Source organism: Arvicanthis niloticus, chromosome 12, assembly GCF_011762505.2.
Source record: "Arvicanthis niloticus isolate mArvNil1 chromosome 12, mArvNil1.pat.X, whole genome shotgun sequence".
Classification (NCBI taxonomy): Eukaryota; Metazoa; Chordata; class Mammalia; order Rodentia; family Muridae; genus Arvicanthis; species Arvicanthis niloticus.
This window is the reverse complement of record NC_047669.1, coordinates 61,900,478-61,916,704: the sequence shown is the minus strand read 5'-3', so window position 1 is coordinate 61,916,704 and position 16,227 is coordinate 61,900,478.

Sequence of the window (16,227 nt, the reverse complement as noted above, 5' to 3'; positions counted from 1 at the left end):
CTGCAACAGAAATTTATGTAACAAAATGTTGTTTCTCTATGTGAAGAAGAAAAATTTAATCACTGTCTTTTCTTTGAGACCATTTTGCATATGATGCCAGTAAACATCCATGAATAGGCATCCATGTTTGCCTGCTCACAACTTAAAACAGAACCATTAGTTGGATAAACAAAGCTTTTCATTCCCAGATCCTATCTATTCATTTAAAATTGTTTTAATGATTAAGGTTTCCATTCAATGATACCCAACATGTACTTCCAACTGTCAACAATTAAATGGTAAATATGTATGTCATTTTGAAAGAGTACAAATAAGATATTTCTTTGAATGTACTTTACAGGGGATATTTTTTCTTATTTCTCTGTCTACTTTAAAAAGTGCTTCATAAACCAATATACAGTTTTGAAACGCTTCCATAATATAACAGAATTCTATCAATTATAATGAGGAAATGAAGATAAAGTTGAAGTTGTTTTTCCTTATAGAATTTTTAATGGACATCTTATAAATGATTGAAATCAACAACCCCATTATTATTACCACTATTTTTAGTGGTACTAATAATATATCTTTTACTACTGCTGCTACTAAGGGGCGATTTAATAGATGACCATAATATAGAATTGCATTCTGGATTATGCCAATGATCCAAAAAAATAATAAGGGAATTGAGAAGAAATTATGGACAGATTGTAGTCTAATGATGCTGTAGTTATGGTTTTGCAGATGCAGGAAAGGATTCAAGGAGCCATTTAATCTTCTGAAGAGAGATAAGAAATTTGGGCAGCAAAATCATCAGGAGGGATCATCTGCCTTTTATTCTGACTATATAAAAATTTACCACTAGGGTATACACATCACTACATTTTTGATAATTTTTTGATAGAAACTATGGATTTTCTTTAGTGTGTAGATTCTTCTTTTTCTTTAAGGACTTCCCAAGCAGATTCTTTTTCTTTTTCTATTTTTCTCTTTTCTTTGCTCCATTGTGAAATATTTCTCTTTTAAAATGGTTTTCAATTTTTTTAAATATTAAAGTCAACTTCAAAACAAAAGCTAGGATACTCTTTATTAATTTCCATAAGTTTCTTTTTAATCTTAAATTTATAGATAATATTTGATATATTTACAAATTTATTTGATATAAAATTAAATCACCAAGTATCAAAAGTTATCAGTATTTGGACTGCGGAATACATCATGGTGGAAGGAAAAACAAATCATTGTAAATTGCTCTTTGAGTTCCACACATACACCTCTTTATGTACACACACACACAGACACACACACACACACACACAGAGCACTGGATAAATATATTCCTTAAAATGTAAAATATATTAATTTTTTTTACTAATACCTAAGTAATGGAAATATCTTTGATTATTTTATGGTGTTTCTGTTCATATTTATTTATGTAACATAAACAGTCCAGTTGATATTGATATACGGTATTGCTTTTTTTCACATTCTAGGATATATTTCTCTATAGTGAAAACCTAAATGTCTTTAGTTCTTCAGATTATGAATATTCAAAATACATTTGCAAAGGTAAGTTTCTATGAAATAATTTCATTTAGATCTTGGCTTTATGTGAAACTCAGGTTTCCTTCAGATTATTGAAATGGAAAATGGCATTTTATAAATATTACAAATATTAAATTACCACCAACAAGTGAAAGAATTTATGCATAATCCAAAATAAGTTTAATTTCATGACAAAATAAATGTTACTGGAAAAGTGTCATAAAGCTAATTTTGAAAATTTGTTAATATAAATATACTATGGGAGAAAACTTATAAATATATATCTTCTACATGTTCTTAAGTACTTAATTTCATGTTTCTCTGTGTCTTTCAAGAAACAGAAACAAAACAAGAATAAAAATCCCCAAAATATCATTAGAAATATTAAAACAAAACAAAAAGCAAAAAGAAAAGCAAACTAACAAGCACCTAACCAACCAATCAAGCAAAGCCCATGCAAACTGTTTTATGTTCAGCAACTATTCTTGTCAGGGAATCTGCCTGGAAGTCAGATACACGCAGACGTCACTGGAGAAAACTGACTATCCCTTTCAGAGCAGGTGTAAATTACAAGTAGCTTCTTAGTTTAGGAGTAGGATTTTCTTTTCACTTGACAGTGAAAGGATTTTGTCTAGTTCTGTGTTGTATAGTTCTTCTGCATGCGCTCACAGTCTCTGTGAGTTCCTACCTGTAACTGTGTGTGTGTATTTGTGTGTGTGTGTGTGTGTGTGTGTGTGTTTGTGTGTGTGTGAAACATACTGTTTCCTCATAGGAATGAATCTACCACCTCAGACTCTTACAATTTTTCCACCCCCTCATGCACATGAGCAGGAAGCTTCTCTGATGAGCACTAAGCAATAATGTTATAGCAGTTTGTCATCATGGATAATATTATTGCTGTTCCTTTAATATAATAATAGTAATAGGTTTCTCTTTAGATGTAGGGTCTCTTATCTTAGTTTCTTCTTCATTTTCTTTTTTGTCAGGTTTGAGTTTAATTCCATAGAGAGAACTTTAAGTCAAATCAAAATGTGTCTGGTTACTATAATACCATTTAGACCACTGTTTCCCCACTACATGTCACAGGTAAGTCATTGTTGTAGGGCACAGAGTTTATTTATATTAATTATAACTTTTCCCCTATAGTTGTATGCAGGATACTGTTCAATATCGTGAATACTTCTCACGAGGGATGAAGTTTCTAGTTGAACAGAGGCTTAATTTCTGTGTTTAATGACATGAGTTAGTGGTATCATCCACAAAGATAACTTAGCATAATATTGTAAAGAGTGTCTAATAGACTTGGCAACAACCTCTGATGCTTAGAAGGGGAATAGGAACGTCTGGCTAATGACTCAACAAGATGGAATCGATTCTTGGTATTAGCAGTCTTACTTTGTGCTACTAGATGTCGCTTTGTGACACTGTCTCCCTGTTATGTGGCAATTCTATTCAAATTACTTTGATATGATTTTTTATTTTGAGAAACGTGTACAATGGGTCCCTAAATGGGACAGTATATTTGTTATGTTAATGAAAACATAGGTCAGTAAAGAAATTATCAAAAAAAAAGAAAAAAAAGAAAAAAAAAACACCACACACAGAAAAGAAATGAAACTTTTGCTCCAAGAGGCAAGTATAACACAGAGAACTTAACTCTCCCAAAAGGAAAAATAGAGACTGATATTTTCATAATTGCCTTGAGGTTTATACAACAGATTCACTGCATAGTAAGCTTAATCTATTAGTAATGATGCCCATGAAAATCGATGTTTTAAGCACATTTGCATTGCTTTATCACTGTTGTGTATCATATTACAGATGAAGTTGATGATTTAAATTCATGATTGATTTACATGCAGTGCAGAAATGAGGCAGAAAGCTTCTGGCTGTTGCCAAGGAACCCATTTAGGGAAACCAATAATTACACTGGGAATTATATTGTATGAAATTGGAAAAGTGTGAAAAAGTCCATGACATCAGTAATTATGTTGAAAATAAAATGAATATCTTATAGGGCTTGTTCTCATGACTGGTTCCTCCTCTGTATTTTATACTTTCTGCCTGTTCCTTGTCAGACCTGCCTGATATTATGTTATTGACAACTACTTTAATGTGAACTCAAAGGGATAAAGAAAAATGACTCAATTTCAGAAACTTTTTTCAATCATTGGGCATGGAGGGAATAAAAGAAGATGATGAAATCATTTCTCTGTTTTAATACAATTTCAAATAAGAATAGGACAGGACAATGAGGAAGGTGATGGGAAGGCAGGATAAAGGAGGAAATATGGAAAGAAACAATTAATAATAAAGTTTGTTTGACATATATGGCACATGAAAATACCAAGTTTCTTTGTGATCAGTGAACATCAGTAAATAAAACTAACGTAAAGATATATATACATATATATATTCATATATATGAAAACATAGTACACCTATTATAAATATTGATACATGCAAATTAGATTTATATTTACATGTTGATTGATACATGCCATGCATTGATATTATACATAGATAAGTATTAGAGATGGAATGATACCAATAGATAGAAAATGAAAATGCATACCTATGCATATATTTATATGCATCTCTATGTTTTCTTTATGAATTGTGATGCCAGTTTTTAAAGAAACCTATTTTGAACGGACCTACCATTCTTCAATGCACATAAAACCAGCATTTTATCTTTGGATTCAAAGCTCATGAAAATTAATTTTTTACTGAGAATGTAGTTTGAATATGTATCTCTGCCTATTTAAGTGGTACTCATCAGAATATTTCTTCATAAGCAATACTCTAACTCTTTTCTCCTCTCAAAGACACTATTCATGTATTATGGCAACAATTTTGCTATCATAAATAGGCAAATGTTTGAAAATCCTTAAACACAAATTTTGAAGACACTAAATTTTTTAATATAAAATTCAGTTATCTCAAATACTAATGTCACTGATTGTATAGAATTGTAAGAAAGTTGAGACACAAATTCAGAAAACTAATCTCATAGAGAAAATAACATCTCAAGTAAAAACACAAGATCAAAAATCTTATGTTTGGACATTTGAGTTGTAGTTGAACATCTGAAACCCCTTTAAACTAATGAGTAACAACATTTGTCTTTGCATCCACATTTGCAAAGACAGGATGCCAAAATCTCAGTCTGTGTCTTCAGCAAAATTGCATTTCATCAAAACATAAGTTTCATTGAGGAGCAGATGATAGACAATGCAAACAGACTCAGCAAAACAAATCTTTAAATACTCTCGTTCCGTAATTTGTCTTCCTGTTTACTGCATTACAAATTCTATTTTATTTGTCTTTCATTAGGTTTCAAACTAATGAGAGGAGATGTGCTTATTGACTGCTATATTCTGAAAATCATAACATAAGGCAAAGCTAGAAATTCCGATGCTTTCTCTCGTGGATATAGTAAAACAAACTTACCTAAGACAACTACAAAAAATCTCACAAAATTCAGAAACCAGGTGCTGGGTTCTGAGAAAATATTTTTTTATGAAAACTCAGGGGACAGAGTAAATACACTCTCCAAGCTACTAAAGTATAGGTCTATTTTACAATTTATTTTACTACTGAAATTAAAACTGAGTGAATAGTTCTAGGGCTATTCTAAGAGATGGAGGTCTTCGTGTTCAAGTTCAGATCATTTTCAAGTGATCAGTATCAATGCAGAACATTGTTGCTGTGTGAATGATTTCTTGGGTTAAAGTTTCCATTCATATACAAGTACATTTTTTTTTTTTTACTGCTTCAGATAGAAACTTAAGTATTCTATCAATAGCAAGCACAGAATGAGATTACTTCCTGCACTAGCTTCTCATTCTAGAGATACATTCATCTTGAAAACCTGATTATAAAGTTTGCTTTGTGTATAGCCAGATTCTGTTCTCAGATATGGAGATGAATCCAGGTGGCGTGCTTTGGAAGTCAATTACAATGACTGCCTTGCAAATGCAACCGAATGATTCTTCCCAGAGATCAAGATGTATGCTGCTTGTGAGGAAAATACATTTTGTGCTTCCATGCCTGTAAAAGATGTGAAATGGTTAGCTCTTTGTGCCATCATATCAAAGTTTTTCAAAGAGATCTGATGTTTTGCCAATATTGATTCGGGCCTCTCAGTGTCACTGAAGTAAAAATAATAAAGTTCTGTTGCTGCAGGCACATGAGGGAAAAAAAATAAAAGAAGTTTGATTGATTCTTCCATTACCCAATGACAGCTATTATAAAGCAGAGAATAAAAGGGACAATTAGATGTTTGGTCCAAGGAGCAAATATATGAGCCTATGTGAAGATTTAGTGATCAGAAGTGGCTAAAGTGTGCAAAAACGAAGGGAAACACACATTATTGTATAGTGCAGAATACTACATTAATTTTTAAATTAAAAGAAACCATCTACATGTATATGCCTAAAGAGTAATTCTGAGCTTAAGATAAGTATTTCTTTTGCCATTTTAACTGAAATGAAATCAATTATGGAACAAATTTAAGCAACCTTGTAATATGCAGAGTAATTCAACAATACTTGATGTGTTTATTTGATATATTTTAAAAGTCACATGTATCTGCTCAGTTTTCTACTTTTAATTTTATGTGGATAGGCAGCAAAATTTTGCAGACTTAGATAAAATTACAGTGGATTTCATGCTGTAATCTAGCTTTCCAAATATCATGTCTTCGCTCCACAAACACAGTGGAGGCAGGCAAGTAAATAGACAGATAAATTATATTTTTACCATTTTTTTTTTACAGAATAAAAATCCTGATTTTGGAAAAAAAAAAAAAAACCAGTGGGATGCATTGTTACAAGATAATATTTAATATAATTCCCATCCACTCATCTAAGTTCTGGCTAATTAGCACGCTGTCAGAAGAATCATTCAGAAAAAAAAATAGGTAAAGCAGATAGCGTAGGAAGTAGAAAAATCCCTCTAAAGATATAAAGGAAATATAGCGTTGGATGGGTCTTAAATGACAGGCAGAAATGAGGCAGAAAACAAGTAATGAGACTGGCAGGAAACTGATAATGTAAGAAAATAAAATTTCTAGTTTGACATTTCTCTTCAGAGAAAAGTGGAAGATTTAAATATGCAAGCAACATATCTACTAGAAGAGATTTGTAGTTCTAACAATTCCACCTGTTTGAGCTGTGTATAATGAATTGAAAATACGCAGGATGCTTTCTGGAATTCTAATCAACATTTGTTATGAATGTTTAAAATGTAGTTTGTTTAGCATAATAGCAATCAAGTTTTATACCAAAGTGGAAAGAAGGTTGTGACATTTAGAAGATAAGAGTCAACTTGAGTTAGTGGTTGATGAAATTCTAGGAGATGTTATTTTCAAATGGTACTTAACATATTCAAGAAATGTCATATTCAAGAAATGTCACTCTGAACTGGAGACACAAATATGCAAATCATTAGAATCCGTTTTAATATCAGTCAGGAGAAAACATGTAACCTGCAGAGCAGAACACAGAGATTGAGTGACTCTCATATTGCAAAGTGGGATTGGAGACAAAAACCAAAACAATCCATGAAAATAGTCACTTGGACAAAATGTCAGGGAAGAGAGATGGGCCAGGCACATGGGATGGTTCAAGAGAGTCCTATTCCATGATAATCATCTCTGGGGACATATAAACATATATCTACTCTTTTGGCTACTACACAATTATCCATATGTTAGTTAAAATTAATAATTGTCCAATAAAAAACACCACATTTTTGGTATGTTGAGCTTGGATTAGGAAGTGACAACTCTGATAGATTACTAATATGAAATTCTAATAAACCCTATTTAGACTATCTTGATTACTCTCTTTAATATTAATGGCGCTAACAATGATTAAGTGTGATATTTTATTGTATATAGTTTCAGATTCATAGGATTAGGATATTTTTTTCTAAGGTCCATTGTAGAGTGAAAAATTATAAAGGCCATTTTATGAAATATGTGTAGATTTTTTGCCTTAGACCTGAGCAGGAAAAGTGCAGATTCCAGATCGAGGAACTGAAAATAAGATTTCAGGCCTTCACTTCCCCAGAGCACATTCCGGGTGGAGGACATTATTCCCTGAATCAAGCCTCAGGCAGTAGACCCGCCTATGGGTGGAAAAGGCCCAAGGCAGGAAGGCATTCCTGACCACAGATAAAAGATGCAAGCTACCTAGTGGGGCTATAGCAGGAAGAAGTGAATCTGAAGTAGTTGGTAAATGTCAGGATAGGACACAATGGCATGGTAAAAACCACATTTTTGAGAAGAATGCAGGGTGATATCCACATGACACTAATCATTTAGGGTGAGTACCTCTGAATTGTTCCACTATTTTTATGTTTTGTATCCTTGACAACCCCTCACCCCCCTTCCCACTCCCCTGGTTTGTGGTTTTTCCCTTTAAAATCCTCCACGGACTGGCTGTGGGGGTCGAACCCCACTCCTGCTGGTGCGTGGTGAGACCGCTGGCTGCCAGGTTTCTTCCCTAATAAACCTCTGCTGATTGCATCCAGGTATGGTTTCTTGTGATCTTTGAGTGGTCGTGATTCCTGAGACTTGAGGAAGGGTCTCCAGAGTTTGGGGCTCTTCACCATGACCTCACTAGGTTCAGGAATCTGCCTAGGTTTCAAACCAGACAGGATTTCTCACCTGCTGATTAGTCCGTAAGTCCAACTAGATGACGGTTGATTGTCGCCCACAAGTGAGTGAGAATTCTTGCATATATATTGACTATAATTATCTTGACTCATGTGCTTTGCAGCTGTGTAAGACTTAGACTAAGTTCAATCCATCCCTTCACAGTAAGCATGATAATTTCTGGAATCATAGAAGCTAGACCATAGGAAAGAAGCTTTCAAGTCAGATCCAGCTATAGTTAACCCACGTGAGTCATTTGTCTTAAGAGCTCTGCGGTCCCCATTAGGGAACAACTTCACCTCCTGAGAAGCCTCTGAGGGCTACATTGATAATTTCTGTCATTCTGAGAGTCACTTAGCCATGACGAATCTTTCTTTTTCTTTTCTTCTTTTCTTTTTTTAAATAAAACTTTACAAAAAAAATAAAAGAAAGAATTACAAACTCGTTTAGATTCAAAGGAAAGCAACGTGGAGCCCACTTCTCAAAGGGATGTACAGCTTCACAGACATCAGATTGGTCAAAGGATTCTAAGATGCCTCTTAGCCTGGCACAATATAATAAATATTAGTTATTATCAGTACTGTTCTGAAAATACAAAATAGCAGTTTGAGTTTAGGTAATGCAATTGGTGAGTCCAGGAAAGTGTTCAGAAAGCCAGCCCGGATGTCCTCTGCCCGGCTCTATTCCATGCTTGATTCCATGTTTAACTCCATATGAGTATCATTATTATGATGTTGGCATGCTTACATCTATAAATTCTCTTCTCCGTTTACATTTGTAAGATTGTAGTTTGTTTACATATTATATGGCACTGATTTGTAATCTTTCTTGTTTAGATATTTTATCCTTTCTGTTTTTGCCTAATCATCATATGAAATATTTATCATAAAAATATATAGCAATCTACTAACTCCATATTTCTGCTTCCTGAAATAATGGACAGGACTCCAGCTTCCCATTCAATAATCAAATCTAGACCGTGCACATTTGTTATTTTAACAGTGCCTGTGAAATAATTGTGCCAATTTACATTCCTGTTTATTGTGCAAAGACGAAATCCTACTCAAACCTGTTAATGGCTAATATCTGACATTTAGTCACTTCGAAGTTGAAAAACAGTGAATCGCTTTATTCTAACTTCCACTTTTCTGTTATTGAAGTAGGGTAGGTATATTTTATTTGTATTGGTCCACTGTGGACCCTTGTCCATTTTCCTAATAGCTTATCTATCTTTGCTTTATTGATATTGAAAGACCTACATTACACAAGTTATAATTATTCGATATTTTACTATGTATTGATTATCTGTGTAAATGTTGGACGCATTAACTCCAAAGTAAAAATTATTTCGTCACTTTAATTTTAAATTCAGTTTAGAAAAATAAAAGAATTGTCAGGATATTTATGGCAAACCTTTCTTAAGGAGATTGTTCATGTTTGGTATTGTGGATTTTGCTAGTCTGTGATTCTTATGAGCAGCATTCTAAGCTTGTCGATTAACTTCTTTTAATGTGTGTGTGTGTGTGTGTGTGTGTGTGTGTGTGTGTGTGTGTGTGTGAATGCATGCACATGTGCATGGGTGTTGTATGAAAATAATTACTTTTATAAGTATTGTATATAATATTAGATAAATATTAAATAATACGATTCTCTGAGCATTCATCAATGTTTGTCCTATCTGTCCCTCCTCTGTTTCTTTATTGGCCTCCCTCACTCATCCCAGTTGCCCCCCCGCCCCCCGTTATTCTGTTTCCCATGTCATTTCACCTGTATTCTGTTATTCCCACCCAAGGACCACACCCCCTTGTGATCCTTCTATTTTTTACTGGTTTCTATGTTAGTCCATAATGTATGTGGTTCTTATCTCCAAATATTCTCTTCTTAATAATTATGGAACACATTGAATTGCATTTAATTTTTGGTTAGTTACCACTAAATTTATTACCTCTTTCTCTTTCTCTCTCTTGCTTTATTTCTCTATTTCTTCCATTTTTTTGGTTTTGTTTTAAAACAGTTCCTCCAATTTTTATCAAATATTAATGCATAAATCATGGTAACTTTTTATTAGAAAATTGGTTTATACTGAAAAATAATTTTTGAGGTTTCTGAATGATTTATTTGAGTTTACTGGTAATAATGAAAATCTCATAATTATATAAAACACGAAGAACAATTTAGTAAATTTTTTTTGCCTGAAATGGTGATATAGTGAGTATATATGAATTTGTCATCAGATACTCCGTGTCATAAATGGAAGCAATTTAAAACTTGCATACCTTAGGGGTAACTATCATGAAATCAATTAAATGATAAGATATTGTTAATATAATTTAATCTTATGTATCTGAAGTGGTAGAAATTAACTTTGGGACTTAAATGTTTCTTTAAATATCAGACAAAGCTACTCATGAAAAAATTTGAATAACCATCTGAATAAACTGAATTATGCATTATTTCAGGATACAAAGTTTTATATTGTTTGACTTTATATATAGAACTGCTTCAACACATATTGCATGAGGTGCACAAGCAGAATGAGTGAGGTACAACAATCTATGTACTACAATTTCCTATGCATCTGTATTTTCCTGAAAGTTTAAGTGTCTTATGTGCAACAATGTTTTCAAATATTCATCTAGCTGAAAATTAAGATGTAGGGAGACATGCTCGTTATGGTCATCGTGATAGCAGATGGTACTGTTATATGTCACTCACTTAAAGCCCATTGATTTATTATTGCATTAATTTATTACCAAATTGTACATAAATGTCAAGTTGCTGGATATGAATTTTCTATGAATCTATGCTTCACCTCAGTAGAGTTGGAATCCTATGATCTTTTAGTTCTAATAATAGATCAAATAATAATTATGGTTCACTTGGTGCTTTTATTAGTTTTACTGTAGTTGAAATGTGAATTAATGTTTAGAGAATCTAAATGTAGAAATCCCCCCAAAAAGACATTTTATGCAAATTTCTAATGTTTATTCTATCTAAACCAGCAAAAAAGAATTTATATTTTTCTGTCTTATTAAATCTTAGTCACTACACCAGATACTTAAGCTACATTGAAAGAGGTGACAGCTGTTATGACTCTTGTCAAAGTGTAACCCAGAGTAATTTGTAGGTAGAACTGAGTTTTTGCGGTAGGATGTAAGTAAGACAACTATATTGGTGTTTGCATAACCAAAACTTCTACTTTGAAGCACTGGAATGATAACTTAAATGCAGTGCTGGTGGTCAGGGTGTCTCGTTTCTACTTAGTTATAAATATCCAGGCTTTCTGACTGTAGTGTTTTTGGAAGAATCTCTGGGAAAAAGAAATGTGCCAAAAAAATACCAAAGGGCATGTTTGCCAACTGACACTCTGCTAGGCTTATAAAAGGAACATTTCCCTGAGCTATGATAGATAAGAATTCATTGTTAAATTTGCTTTGTTGGACTTAATTTAAATTCTATTTGATGTTTTCCAAGTAAATTTTGCCTCACAGTTGTGATGACTAAATTTTAAAACATCAGCAATGTGTACTCTTTTGTTTCATTGTTCATTTGAAAAATGATATTTAAAATACTCAGAAATATATTAGACACTGTTATTCTCATATCCACATCTTCTGTCTTCTTTAGAATGTTTTGGTGAAATAAGAAAAAAAATGGATGTAATCCCCTTATTTTCTCATTTACATGAGGAAGCTAAAATGGAATGATCTTCTAGAGACTAGTAAAAAATGATCTCATCATAAAAGCTAGTAAGAGATGGTCACATAGAGGAAGACATGATCTCATGAAGGTAGTAAAAGATGATCTCAAAGAGATAGTAAGAGATAATCTCATAGAATTAGTAAGAAATGATGTCATAGAAGCTACTAAGAGAAGGGTATGGGGAAAAGAGATGAAACAAGATTGTGGCCCTAGTAGCTTTGAATGTTCACACAGTTTTGCTTAAGTTTTAGCACACATAGTAATGGTTATGGAGAATCAATAGAAGACCAAGAAAATACAAGTGAATACAAATACAAATACAAATACAAATACAAATACAAATACAGAGCACTGAGCAGATCTTGGGTGGCAGCTCTGTCCCCAACCTCCAAGAACCCACAGGAAGCAGGGATCCCAGGTGCTCTAACTTGGACAGTGTCTTAGAAACTAGTTCTCAGATCTGAGGCCTGGATCAGACCTCTGCCAGGTCTGCTGTTGTGTGGACCCCAGATTCTACCTGAGACATACTGGAAGGTCCACTCAATCCAGAGCCACAGAAGAACAAATGAACTCAGAGCTTCAGACAACATATCCTGAGATATTCTAGAGGAGACACTGCACCCAAAACAGCAGACACCTAGCTGGACTACTACCTTGGAGGCACCATATCCTGAGGCATCCTAGAGGTACCACTGTAATCAGTGCAGCTGGAAAAGATCACAGAGACATCTGGACCCCTAGGAGATCAGACACAAGCTAGATAACTAGAAAGACAGGCTTCAGTCAGAGACAGCAAGTACAGGCAGCACTAGAGTTAACCAGATGGCAAAAGGCAAGAGCAAGAACGTAAGCAACAGAAACCAAAGTTACATGGCATCATCAGAACCCAGCTCCCTCATCAGAGCAAGCCCTGAACACCCCATCACACCAGAAAAGCAGGAATCAGAATTAAAATCACTTCTCATGATGATGATAGAGGGCTTTAAGAAAGACATAAATAACACTTTCAAAGAACTTAAGGAGAGCACTGGTAGACAGATAGAAACCCTTAAAGAGGAAACACAAAAATCCCTTAAGGAATTGCAAGAAAATGCAACCAAACGGGAAAAGGAATTAAACAGAGCCATGCAGGATCTAAAAATGGAAGTAGAAACAATAAAGAAATCACAAAGGGACAATACCCTGGAGATAGAAAACCTAAAAAAAGATCAGGAGTCATAGACACAAGTATCACCAACAGAATACAAGAGATGGAAGAGAGAATCTCATGTGCAGAAGATATCATGGAAAACATTGACACAACTGTCAAAGAAAATGCAAAATACAAAAAGCTACTAACCCAAAATATACAAGAAATCCAAGACACAATGAGAAGGCCAAACCTAAGGATAATAGGTATAGATGAGGGGGAAGACTCCCAACTAAAAGGACCAGTAAATATCCTCAACAAAATTATAGAGGAAAACTTCCCTAACCTAAAGAAAGAGATGTCCATAAATATACAAGAAGCTTACAGAACTCCAAATAGTTTAGACCAGAAAAGAAATACTTCCCGCCATATAATATTCAAAACATCAAATGTACAAAACAAAGAAAAAATACTAAAAGCAGTAAGGGAAAAAGGCAAAGTAACATATAAAGGCAGACCTATAAGAATTACACCAGACTTCTCACCAGAGACCATAAAAGCCAGAAGATCCTAGACTGATATCATACAGACCCTAAGAGAACACAAATGCCAGCCCAGACTACTATACCCAGCAAAACTCTCAATCATTATTTATGGAGAAACCAAAATATTCCATGACAAATCCAAATTTACACAGTATCTCAACACAAATCCAGCACTTCAAAGAATAATTGGTGGAAAACTCCAACACAAGGAGGGAAACTACAACCTAGAAAAAGCAAGAAAGTAATCTTCCAAAAACCCCAAAAGAAGATAGTTACACAAACATATCTCCACGGATGTTAGCCCAAAAGCTTGGATTAGCGAAGACTCAACCCACAGACCACATGAAGCTCATGAAGAAGGAAGACCAAGAGGGGATGCCTCAGTTCTACTTAGAATGAGAAATAAAAATGCTCAAGGGAGCAAATAGGGAAACAAAACATGGAACAGAAACTGTAGGAGGGGCCATCAGGAGACCTTTCCACCTGGGTATTCACCCCATGTACAGCCACCTAATCTAAACACTGTTGTGGATGGCTGGAAGTGCATAATGTGAGGAACATGATATAGCTGTCTCCTTAGAGGTCAGCCAAAGACTAACACACTCAGAGGACAATGTTCACAATTAACCACTGATATGATCAGGGGTTTCCCAATGGAGAACTTAGTGAGAGGACTGAAGGAGCAGAAAGGGTTATTGACCCCAGGTGGAAAGCAACAATACCAAACAACCAGAGCCCCCCAGGGTCTAAACCACCAGCCTGGGAACACATAGGGAGGGACCCAAGACTCCAGAGGTATATGTAGGGGAGGATGGCCTTGTCGGACATAGGTGGGAGAGGAGTTTCTTGGTCCCATTAAAAAAAATTGAACACATAGTGGAAGGGGGAATGTGAGGGTGGGGAGGGGATAGTGAAGGGGGGGTAGGTGCGGTCACTGCCTCAAAGAAGCATGAGGAGGGGGATGGGATAGGAGGTTTCTGGGTGGTGGGAGGAAGTAGGCTAAGGGGATAAAATCTGAAAGGTAAATACTACAACCAATTTTAACAAGCGGGGGGGAAAAAAGTCTTCAGAACCAACATCTTTAAAAAAAAAATGTCAGCCCCCTGGGGGTGGGAAATTTTTTTTTTTCTCTTGATACTAAAACTTGTTCTGAGAATTGTATATTGCAGAATACACAGCCTTGGTGTATCTACTCATCAAGCATACTGAGCAGACCTGCCCAAACCTCTGATGTCCTGGAATTCCATCTGGATTCAGTGAAGACACAGCATCAGAGGCTTATCAACTTACTCTTCCCTCCACCTCTCTTCTAAAATCTCAATGCCCTTAATCAGCTTGAAGAAGTTAAAGAAGAGTCAGTGCCCCTATTCCCTGAGCTTGGGGACTAATGTGGTTAATAATGGTCTGTCTTTCTAGGGACAAGTAGTGGTTTTGTTGGAACAGGGGGGATTAGCTAGGACTTATTGCATAGCTATAACCTATTGGTAGAAATCTGTATAATTATTATCAAGTTATAATTATATTATTATAATTATAACTTAATTATATCAAATATATTATTATGAAGTTATAATTTCTTAAATGGTACAAAATTTACTTAGATCTCAAATTTAAGGTTTTCATTGGTACGAGCCTCTTATTAATATAAAAATGAGATGAATATTGATACGCTCATGGGCATTGTGCCTGTATAACACATTTAGGAATACAATGCTTAGACCCAGCCCTTTTTTAACTTTTTTAACTGATTTGGGACGGTTAACCTATGAGTTAAGGGACTATAGCAAATTCATATTTTTGAGTTTATTGTTAGGGTGTTTTCCATATTTTATTTAGAAATAGCTGAGAGGAGTGAACAGACAACAGTCCAGGTTACCTTACATGGATAGTTGGTTTTCAAAACATCAGAAGTCCATAGAACTGATGCTACAAATATTTCTATATTAATGTTCATTTTGATTAGAGACCTGTCTGCTCCTGACAGCTTCCTGTCGTGGATTCTAAGAAGAAATTGAGCATCCTTGGAGTTACTCCAGTTATGTGGTAACAGCCACTAGGCAAGAATTGCCTCTCTCCATCTACAGACAAATTACTGTCCAGAAAAGGACACACATGCAGAATAGTCGACTGATTATATCTGCCTAGACAGAGTAATCAGCCCTTAATAATCCTGCATCACCAAGGTCTGTCAGATGATTCTGGGCCAGAAGGCTGAAGATTTGATGCTCAAAAAAAAGTATAGGGGCTTTTCAGTTGTTCAGAGGTCTCTGTAAATTGGCTAAGTTTTAGAAGCTATGCTTTGTGCTTCCCACAATTATAGTTAAGTCAGTCATTCTGGATTTCTGACGGGGTTGAAAACTTATAGCTATTTACCGTAAGAGAAAAGATTTGAGTGGATGGTCGTCAGCTGACATTCATCCTAAAGCCAGGTTCAGAACTAAATGTTTTAGTTAGGATAGATGACAGAGGTGCTGGTTAGTCAACAAAAGGATGGACGGGGTATTAGGACTATCTTGTACCTCACTGGTACAAATTGGCATAATTATGCTCTAATTTTATTTTGAGAGAAAAGTTTCATTTTAACAGGAAGGGTGATGTGTAGAAAGAGCTAAGGTAGGAGGAGTACTGTGAAGAAGAAAAGGAGTAAGAAGAGAAGAAGA